The sequence below is a fragment of the Kogia breviceps genome, chromosome 12 (assembly GCF_026419965.1).
Source record: "Kogia breviceps isolate mKogBre1 chromosome 12, mKogBre1 haplotype 1, whole genome shotgun sequence".
NCBI classification, from domain to species: domain Eukaryota; kingdom Metazoa; phylum Chordata; class Mammalia; order Artiodactyla; family Physeteridae; genus Kogia; species Kogia breviceps.
In genome coordinates, this window is record NC_081321.1 from 52,615,493 (window position 1) to 52,627,331 (window position 11,839).

An 11,839-nucleotide genomic window follows, 5' to 3' on the forward strand; every position below is an offset into this window, starting at 1 on the left:
AATTTGGTTGTATTAATTTATATTCCTACTAGCAGTAGATGGGCTTTCCCATTGCTTCCCAATTTTTCTAACTCTTAGTACTATGCTGGAGTGGCTGAAAAGTGGTATCTGATTTTGGTTTAAATCTGCATTTACCTTTCAAATGATTATTGGTGATTTACCTTTCCTCTTCTTTTTATTTATATTTAAAGGGTAATAACCACTGTTACCACAGTCATTGATTGGGTACTACATTGTGTGCCAATCCCTGCACATTGCATCAGCCACTCACCAACCTTATGAAGTAGTTACCATCATATTTTGGGGCCTCAGAGAGATTGCTATCAGAGTACATATTACAAACTGTATTTCTTCCAAATGATGACCTTCACATCTGTATAACATGTGACTTGAGACCCAAGACTAACCTGTAATCTTGTTAGACTGCAATTTGACAGAAGGTATCTAATTTCTAAAGTCTGTCCTAGGTCTTTCAGAGACTAAAAAAAGAACACTAATAGTCGTATAAGAGAAAAATTTCTAGAGTTTATCTCCAAGGCCTAGAGGAGTTGTCTCCTGAAGGAACCTATTATTATTTTTTCAGTGAATTACTTTTTTTTCTGTTGCATTTCCAAAGGGGAGTTGGCTAGTTCCAAAATCGAGTCTGGAATTTTAGAAAAAGGGAATGTTGTTATTGTGTCTTTTGAACTAATCAATCCAATAAGCATCTATTTTGAATCTGCTTTCTATAAGACCCTAAGACACAGAGATGTTTGAAAGAACAAGAGGATATCATTCCCATTTTCACTCTGTTTCCTATTAAATTGGAAGGTTTCAAACTCTCAAAAATAGAATTCATTCATTTTTATTTATTTTATTTATTTTCTGTCATTTATGTGTACCCCTGGTGTGTGATGGTTAATACAAGATTAGGTTAGGGGGCCTAAATACATGGAAAGCCATCATTTTAAGAAACGTTTTCAACAATATTAATAGTGTATCAGAGGTAAACAACCAGCCCAGAGCTTCCTGTCAATCTCCCTGTGAGAAAACCCATAGGAAATAATGTGGGACGGATCCAAGGGGACATGGAAAGGTGTTATCATTGCAGGCTAAGTAGGTCTTCACTCCCAGAGTCCCCTCTCTGATGGAGGAGGCCCCAGCCAGCCTGATGGAGAGCTAGGTATGTGGGAGTGGAGAGGGGTGACATGCTTTGCTGACACTTGCCTTTAGTTCAAGCTAGGCTCAGGAAGTCCACTGGGCCACGGACTACTGGGTCTCCAGGCAGCCTACCAAGGGTGAGCAAACAGGAGGTCAAGAAATGGGCAGAGGAAAGAATGACACTGTGGGCCATGAGGCCAGACCTGAACCTGATCATTCCCGTTGCACCTCTGGTTGGGTTCATCTGTGCTTGTCTGCCAGCCCAAGATAACACATACAGCACATACACACACACACATATTCCACACTCATATCCTTTCTTCAACCTTTCCATTACTCACTTTACCTTTACTGTATGTGGCCTTGTGCTATATTCACTTTAAACAAATAATTTTATTGAAATATAATTTGCATACCATGAAAGTTACCCATTTTAACTGTACAATTCAATGGTTTTTGTTGTTGTTGTTTTGTTTTTGGTAAGTTTACTGACTTTGGCAACAATCACCAAAATCTAGTTTTGCAACAGTTCTGTTACCCCAATAAGATCCTTCATGTCCATTGGCAGTTGACCCCTGTTTCCTACCCTCCAGGCCCAGAACAACCAGTCATCTGCTTTCCATCTCTTATAGATTCGCCTTTTCTGGATATTGCATATAAATGGAATCATGCGAAGTTGGTCTTTTGTGTTTGGCTTCTTTCAATTAGCATGAAGTTCATCCATGTTGCAGCATGTATCAGTTTTTCATCTGTTGTTATTGCTGAGTGGTGCTCTATTGTTTGGACACACCACATTGTGTTTGTCACTTGCCAGTTGATGGACATTTGGGCTGTTTACACTTTGGAGCTATTATGAATAAGGCTGCTATGAATATTCATGTGTAAGTCCTTGAATAAGCATATGTTTCCATTTCTTTCGGGCATATGCATAAGAGTGGAATTGCTGCATCATATGATTAAGTCTATGTCTAACTTTTTAAGAAACTACCGAACTGTTTTCACATCAGCTGCACCATTTTATGTTCCCTGTGATTGACTTTTTCATATGAGTTGTGTCTCCCTTTACAGGCTATAGGCTTCTGGGGAAAGCACTCCTGCCTGTAGATCTGTGTAACCATAACTCTCAGCCTAGAGTAGGTCTGTGGTCATTAATGATGATTGCTGTAGTGGGCTGAATGGTGATTCCAAACATATAGCCACATTGTAATTCCTGGAACCTGTGAATATTACCTTATATGACAAAAGATGTGATTAAGTTAACGGTCTTGAAAGGAGGGGCTCCTCCTGGAATATCTGGGTGTATCCTAAATGCCATCACAAGTATTGTTGTAAGAGGACAGAGGCAGAGGGAGATTGCACACAGACAGACAGAGTAGAAGGCCATGTGAACACAGAGCAGGGAGATAAGGGGCCACAAGCCAAGGAATGCTGACAGCTACCAGAAGCTGGAAGAGGCAGAGAATAGGGACCACAAGCCAAGGAATGATGACAGCTACCAGAAGCTGGAAGAGGCAGAGAATAGCTTCTCTCCTAGATCTTCCAGAAGGAGTGAGGCTCTGATGACATCCGGTTTCAGCTCACTGAAACTGGTTTTGGACTTCTGGCCTCCAGAACTGTGAGAATAAATTTCTGTTGCTTTGGTAATTTGTTATAGCAGCTGCAGGAAACTAATACAATTTGCTAAAAATGGTAGCTGAATGGAGCAGGAGTAAAAGCTGAAACACAGCATATCTGGAGATCGTAAACATAGTCTTGGATGCAGGAGACAAAGAATTTTCCATTTCCTTTGGGATAAGCCTTTATTATGAATGAAATGCATTCATTTACTCATTTAGTCATTAATTTTCAACCATTGAATTTCTAGTAGCTTTATTTGACTGACTTTCCTTTATAGTGGATATGTTTTTTTCTTTCCATCTGGAATGAAATTACATATCTGCCATTGCTTGATATACTTTATTTTATGTTGTGTCCAAACCAGTGTTACTGCCTGTAACCATCGGGAGGGCAAGATTCTGGAACCAGACCACCTGTGTTCGAATACTGGCTCCGCCACTAACTAGCTGTGTGGCTCTAGGCATGTCATCTGTATAATTGGAATAATAAGTGTACATAACTCATAATGTTTGTGTGAGGATTAAACAGTAACAGTTTAACAACCAGCTCTCTCGATTTGTAATATTTGCCAATTTCTGTGGTATAAGTACTCCCTCCATGAACAATTTTAAGGTATCAAAGTAGCGTCACTGAAGGTAGAAGTTTGAAGAAATGCACAGTAGCACACCATGATGTAATATTTCCTCTAATACAGATACAATAGATACCTAAACCCAAGAATGTAGATAATAGTAAAAGGCAGTAAAATAGTTAGGAAGACATTAGTTTTAAGTATGTTAACCTTGTTTTTGTATAATTTATATAATTTTTTTTTTTTTTTTTTTTTGCGGTACGCGGGCCTCTCACTGTTGTGGCCTCTCCCGCTGCGGAGCACAGGCTCCGGACGCGGAGGCTCAGCGGCCACGGCTCACGGGCCCAGCCGCTCCGGATCCTCCCAGACCGGGGCACGAACGCGTGTCCCCTGCATCAGCAGGCGGATTCTCAACCACTGCGCCACCAGGGAAGCCCTATAATTTAATTTTTAATAATGGGCTGGGTTTAACAACTGGCTCATAAATTTCTTAAAAATTTAACAATTGACACTCCCTCAGGAACTGGTATAAACTAACTCTAGCTCATCTAAATTAATGTATGTAAAGAACTGTAAAGGCTGAAGTTAGGTATTTTTCTTTATTATCCTGGAAAAGCCCTGGCACTAGCCTAGGATCCTGTCTTGTCCCCACGGATGATTAATCGCTGTTAGGAGAGACCTAAATTTAAGGACGTGAGTGCCCAAGAACAGCACTGAATTGGTAGCAAAATGAAGAAAATGGTAGCTTCTCGATCTCTTTATCAGAATGCTTGATGCATTCAGACCACTTTGGGCTTGAGGGCCCTTTAAGAATAAAGAAAGGGCCCACAGAGGGGAATGCGTAGGGCAACATCTAGCTTAAGATGTACCATAGTTGGGGTCTTGGGTAAGAAGCCTAGCTAGAGAGTGGCAGAGTTGGAGCTCTTTATTCCCAGTCTGTCTCTCTGTTAGTCTTTAGATGGCGACCTTTTGTTCTCTTCCCACCACCTCCATCTCTGATTTAAAGTTGACTAGTTTTTAAGAAGCGATGTGCTGCAGTGAACATTGTGGTTCATGTCTCTTTTGAATTATGGTTTTCTCTGGCTATATGCCCAGTAGTGGGGCTGCTGGATCGTATGATAGTTCTATTTTTAGTTTTTTTAAGGAACCTCTGTACTGTTCTCCATAGTGACTGTATCAATTTACATTCCCACCAACACGGCAAGAGTGTTCCCTTTTCTCCACACCCTCTCCAGCATTAATTGTTTCTAGATTTTTTGATGATGGCCATTCTGACTGGTGTGAGGTGATACCTCATTGTAGTTTTGATTACTCAGCCATAAAAAGAAATGAAATTGAGTTATTTGCAGTGAGGTGGATGGACCGACCTAAAGTCTGTCATACAGAGTAAAGTAAGTCAGAAAGAGAAAAACAAATACCGTATGCTAACACATATATATATGGAATCTAAAAAAAAAAAAATGGTACTGGAGAACTTAGTGGCAGGGCAGGAATAAAGATGTAGATGTAGAGAATGGACTTGCGGACATGGTGGGGGAAGGGGGAAGCCGGGGCGAAGTGACAGTAGCATCAACATATATATATTACTGAATGTAAAATAGCTAGCTAGTGGGAAGCAGTCACATAGCACAGGGAGATCAGCTCGGTGCTTTGTGACCACCTAGAGGGGTGGGATAAGGGAGGGAGGGAGATACAAGAGGGAGGGGATCTGGGGATATATGTATGCTAACACAGGGTTGTGAAGCAATTATACTCCAGTAAAGATCTATTTAAAAAAAAAAAAAAGCAATGTGTAGATCAGGAATTGATGAATCACCATAAACACAGTCCAAAGGCAGCTGTCTTAAAGTGCTTTAGCTAGGTAACTCATGTGGGTTCCCTAAATGTTGGATGTTACTTAAATACTTAGAAAAGTAATAATTCATGATAAGTATCCATTTATCCTTTTGCTGATGAAACTAGTTCCATGAATTGTAAACTTAAATCTATATATACATTTGTACATAAGTACACGTATATGTACATATGTACATAAGTACATGTATATGTACATATATACAGTGGAATATTACTCAGCCATAAAAAGGAACAAAATTGGGTCATTTGTAGAGACATGGATGGACCTAGACACTGTCATACAGAGTGAAGTAAGTCAGAAAGGGAGAAACAAATACTGTATATTAACGCATATATGTGGAATCTGAAAAAATTGGTATAGACGATCTTATTTACAAAACAGTAATAGAGACACGGACGTACAGAACAAACGTATGGATGCCAAAGGGGAAAGGGGAGGGGTGGCATGAACTGAGAGATTGGGCTTGACATATATACACTATTGATACTATGTATAAAATAGATAACTAATGAGAACCTACTGTATAGCACAGAGAACTCTACTCAATGCTCTGTGGTGACCTAAAGAGAAGGAAATCCAAAAAGGAGGGGATATATGTATACGTATAGCTGATTCACTTTGCTGTACAGTAGAACCTAGCACAGTATTGTAAAGCAGTTATACTCCAATAAAAAAAAATAAAGTTTAAAAGTACTTACAGTAATGAAAGTGTTTTCTAATACTCCTTTAAATGAGTAAAACCAGAATATAACAGATCAATTTATTCTGGAATACATAGGGAGAAAATAAGCAAATTACCTAAAATCAACTAATTCACAATTTAAATCGAAACTTCTTTGTATTGCGAGCTACAAATTCAGTTTTCCTTGGATTACCTTCAAACAGATAGGATAACATAAAAAATTCTGAAGAAAAAAAGGGTGTGGTAAAGACCTGCCTCCAGAGACTTCATGGCTTTGCTCCCCAAAGTGTGCAAAAAGGTCTCTGATCAAATAAGCTTGGGGAATGCTGCATATTAATCCCCTCTCAGAGAGGTCTGAGGCTCAGCAAGCAGTACAAGCTCTGAGCAGGGCTATTGTAGAGACAACTCCCTAATTTAGTCACACCCCATCTCTTAGACTTATTTGACCCCAGAATCCTGTTTTCATGTAACTCCTACAAACATCTTGAACAACCAGTGTCCTCCAGGACACGATTTTGTAATCCCCACAGCTCGGATGATTATTACTGCTTCTAAATTATTTTATGATCTTCAGCAAACGCTAGCCTCAGTTTCACCTTTGAACTAATAACCCCCTCACAGAGATGCTGTGAACCAAAACTTCCACGGAAAGGTCCCCTAAAAACTTTGGCATACTACTTCTGTCTTGGGCTAATGTTCATTTACTAGGAAGCCACCTTGTTAGTTCTTCTATTACCCTATTCTGCCAGGACTCTCAGTAATACCCCTCCGTGGAATGTCCGTCTCCGGTTGGCATGCACATAAAAGTGTGGACACTCGGCAAAGCCAAGGAAGCTATGACTTGCTTATATTCCAACCTGATGGTCTGTATTAAAGGTCAGTTTTTTCTTCTAAAGGAGCAAACACTGCAGTAATTTACATTTTTAGCCACCTATATCGAGACAAGTTGTCATGGAATAACCTGTGTTCACATCCTCATTTCAAGGGTGGCTTAAATGTGGAGCCAGGATGGCTGCTGCCTTAAGGCTCACCTTGGCTGGTTACTCTGAAGCCGCCTTCTCAGTCTGGTTTGGGTTTAGGAACAAGGTAGTACGTAATCCAAATACACCAGGGCAGAAGATACAAATGATTAAAAAGCAAAGCAGCTTTAAAACTCCAGTAGGATACTGGGGGTTTAGCTCTTGTGACACTAGCCAAGGATTCATTATTCAACGAGGTGCCCAGTGGACTAGGTGTCCGCAGCTGGCTGGCTTCTGCAGAGGCAGCATTTGCTTCTTCCCAAAGTGTGTTATGCTTTAGGCTCAAATGCGAACTCTGAGTAAATATTGATCTTTACAAAGTAGGAAAAAAAAATGACAGATTTGCTTTTTAGTTTTGGGGTGTTTCCTTGAAGTGAGGCAAGACTAATTTGGACTTTGGGGACATTTGTCTTTGGAGTTTCTGGAGAGTGTCATAACGGCTCTTCATTGAATCAAGCCTCCACGGGTGGAGATGAACTTAATTTCTATCACAAGGCTTAAGATATCAACTCCAGCCAGGTTTCTGCCTTTCTGTCTCCTAATAAAGAACACCAGTTATAAGTTGGAAAAACCCAAGATTATCTTTTTGGTTAAAATGGATTATTCACAGAATTCTGAAATATATCTTTCCCTCGTGAGCTGTAAACTTAAAGCTACAAACTCTTTCTCAAGCAGGAACTGAAGTTCAAAGAACTTGACTGGACTGAAGCATAAAGCAATAAATATTTGTCCCTTAATTTGCCCTCTAATTTCTTTCCTGTTTTTGTGTTTGTGATATTAATACAGGAGAAATTCAGTAAATGGTCACTGACTTTGGTTTGATGGCTACTGAGTCCTTCGTTCTTGAGGCTTGGGTTCTGGAGTCTAGAGAAGGAAAGGAAATGGAAGAGCTCATTTGGCCAGTGTCTAAGGAGGGGCTGATGTTCTGCATTTTCTCTAAACCTCCTTGCCCATGGACCTAAGGCTTTGCTCCTGGATGTGTGAATTGTGCAGTTGCATGGGGCCCCGCACAAAGAAGGATCCCAGGCTTGGTTCAGTGCCCAGTTGTCACCATCTTGATAGTCTTAATACTTTTTGAACAAGAGACCCCACATTTTCACTTTGCTCTGAGCCCTTCAAATTTCCTAGCTGGTCCTTCCCCTGGCTTACAGTTGATTAAGGCTCTCTGCTCTCCTCTTGCTCTTTTCTCCCACCCATGGCCCCAGCCCCAGCCCCAAGACCATGCTCAAGGCTGGACTGTTCAGTGTCCTGTCCACTGGAGCAGGAAGCTAAGGATTCACCCTGCAGTGAACCAACTTTCAGTGATTCTCCTGTGGATTTTTTAGATTATATGTCATCTCAGAGTAGCTCTTCTTCGTTTGAATTTTCAAAACATACCAGGTAATTTCAACAGTTGTGCAAGACAGTCATGATTAGGAAGGGAAATATATTACCAAGGAACAATCCCATAATGGCAATGCTTAATGCAAATTATTTTTCATTCGTAATTTTTATACTCTTACTGATAATAAACCAGTAAACAGGTGCAAAATCAATTTATATTTGGAGTTTACATTAGAACTTTAAAAAATCTTGCTGAACACCTGAATACTTTGTTTTATGATCTCAGTTTCCTATACATGGTTTCTGTTTCTTTATGTTGAGCCATATGGAGGACATTATTCAATATGCTTATTAAACTTGTATATTTGCACCACTTGCATAAACTGCCTAAAATTATGATGATTTAACTCCTGTCTTTGGATAAGCATTTGTTTTCTTTCCTTTTCTGTTTTTCTTTTTCATTGCCTCAGGAAATTCTTCTGAAAGGGCCATGTTTCTCATTTACCCAATTTAAAAATTGCTCTCCTCCAATAGCCCCTTCCTCTCTCCTACTTGGGTAGAAAAGTTTTCATTAAACTGTACCTTATTGTGATGATCTGTGCCTTCTTGAAGAATATGGAAAGAAACAGGCCTATCTGTTGTTATTCTGTCTGTATTACTGAGAGCATTTTGTATTATGTGACACTCTGACCTCATTACGAGAACCCACAGGAGACATTGCTCTCTGCTCTCAGTTGGAGTTGGTATAAGGCCTGGCTCATCTGGGGCTATGCCTAGCATATCAAGCTCAGGTTGTGTCATTAGGCTCAATGGACATGGAATGAGATGAGAAAAGAAATCTAGGTAATAAAACTTCTTTGGGACTTCCCTGGTGGTCCAGTGGTTAAGACGCCGCGCTTCCACTGCTGAGGGTGTGGGTTCAATCCTTGGTCGGGGAACTAAGATCCCGCGTGGCACTGCCAAATGAAATAAAAAGCATAAAAAACAGAAACAAAGAAACTCCTTTTAGGAGGAGTACTGTATATGGTTGAAGGGAATACTTTGAGAAGCTACTTGCAGAGGTGTTAAGAATTTCAAGGGGTGTGATCAAGTAACAGTATGCCCAATAATCTTCCCTCTGAGTAGTTTGGTTGGATTTAACTGGAGAGCTGTTGTTTGCTGGGTGGGGCATAGAATTCTGGAGTCAGAGAAAAATTGCCTGGGATACTGGATGAGGAGCTGAACCCTGTTGGCAACCCTTACATAGAAACCTTTTATTCATGCAGCTCCTCTGTAAATAAATGTGGAAGAGATATTTTAAAGACTATCAGCTTGAAGGGATGCCAAAAAGTAGCTTTTCCACAGACCTACATGTCTTGACCAAGTCCTAATATGAATTCCTTGTATAGTTTAACTTCCCCTGAACAACTATTTAGTTTCTGTGTTTATGGTCTTTGGGACTCATAACCAGCCATGGTTTCCTCTTTGAGGTGCTGGAGCAGAGCTTAGAGCTAAGTATGCAGTCCATCTCTCCCAAGTGTGAAAAAGTCCCTGTACGCCTTTGTCCTAAGTTCACTCCTGGATCGGTTTTACTGTCTAACTTTTATTTCCTCTTGCCTCATTTCTCCTGCTTATTTTATCTTGCCAAATGGTGTACATCTTCTCAGGCTGCCTTCACTCCATCCTACTTCAACTTTTAAATTATTTTTTAGGTATATTAATATTCGCTCCTCTTCCTTCTTTGTCTTCTTCCTCCCCCTCCTCCTCTTCTGTGGTAACTTCATAAGAGTAACAACAATTATTTCATACCCTGTATTATTGGCCTTCGTTTCAAGAGCTGGCCTCCATTGTTGTGATTCTACACAAGTTGACAAAGTGACAAAAAGATGAAGATTCATAATACATATGGTGGAGGGAAGGATGAAGGAAGGGCTCAATCAATTTGCCAAATAGTAAAGGCCTTACTGTTATATAAGTAAACATATACATAGGTAAGCCGCAAAGGATGTTAACTGTATGTAGAATCTAAAAACAATAAAATACAAGTGAATCATACTGCACCTCATCAAATAAAGCTGTTATGTATATTTTTATTAAAAGTAATTCAATATATGACTAGTATTATTCATTTATAATATGACTAATAGTCAACAAATTTTTGGCTTAACCTCCTAACTGTATTTCCAAATGCCGTAGCAGACATTTCCACAGAGATGTCCTAAAGGCACATTAAACTCAGCATCTTCAAAACCAAACTCAGTATGTCTGGAAACCCTCACCCCTGCTCACACTTGTTCCTCCTTACTCATTAGCATCACTGTCCAGATTCTTCTCTTTTCTTAATCCTTACATCTGATCAGTCATCCAGTCCCCTGCTTAGATTTGAAATTTCTCTTGAGTCCAAACTCTCCTCTCTGACACTAAAGATATTTCAGATCCTGTTATCTCTCCCCTTTACCTGAAGTCTCCTGAGGCTGTGTGTATACTCCAGGTGTGCATAAAGCTATCTTTTGGGGTAAGTGAAGAAAGTATTAGAGCTGTTACATATATTTTTACCTCTTCCTTTAAAAATTTATTTTTTATTGAACTGTATTTGATTTACAATGTTGTGTTAGTAACTGCTGTACAGCAAAGTGATTCACTGATATATATATATATGTGTATATATATACACACATATTCCTTTTTTTTTTTTTTTTGGCCGTGCCATGCAGCATGCAGGATCTTAGTTCCCCAACCAGAGATCAAACCCGCACCCCCTGCATTGGCAGTGTGGAGTTGTAACCACTGGACCACCAGGGAAGTCCCTACATAGTCTTTTTTAAATGTTCTTTTCCATTATGATTTATCATAGGATATTGAATGTAATTCTCTGTGCTATACAGTAGGACCTTGTTGTTTATCCATTCTATATGTAATAGCTTACATCTGCTAACCCCAGCCTCCCAATCCATCCCTCCCCCAACCCCCTTTCCCTTGGCAACCACCAGTCTGTTCTCTATGTCTGTGATTCTGTTTCTGTTTCATACATAGTTAGGTTCATTTGTGTCATATTTTAGATTCCACATATAAGTGATATCATATTGTATTTGTCTTTCTCTTTCTGACTTACTTCATTTAGTATGACAATCTCTAGTTGCAGCCATGTTGCTGCAAATGGCATTATTTCATTCTTTTTTATGGCTGAGTACTATTCCATTGTATATACGTACCACATCTTCTTTATCCGTTCATCTGTCAATGGACATTTAGGTTGTTTCCATGTCTTGGGTATTGTGAATAGTGCTGCTATGAACATAGGGGTGCATGTATCTTTTTGAATTATAGTTTTGTCTGGATATATGCCCAGGAGTGGGATTGTTGGATCATATGGTAACTCTATTTTTAGGTTTCTCAGCAACCTCCATACTGTTTTCCACAGTGGCTGCACCAACTTATATTCCCACCAACAGTGTAGAATTTTCCTCTTCCTTTTAACATTTCTGGCTTTTATGATGTACATATTGGAACAGTTATATATGTAAATAAATAATAGTCATATATAGGACTATGTGTTCAAAAATTTCTACTGGAGTGTGCAATCAAAATCGTTTGGAGATGACCAACCTAGACTATTGCAGTTTGTCACCATGCCTTCGGTCTAACTTCGC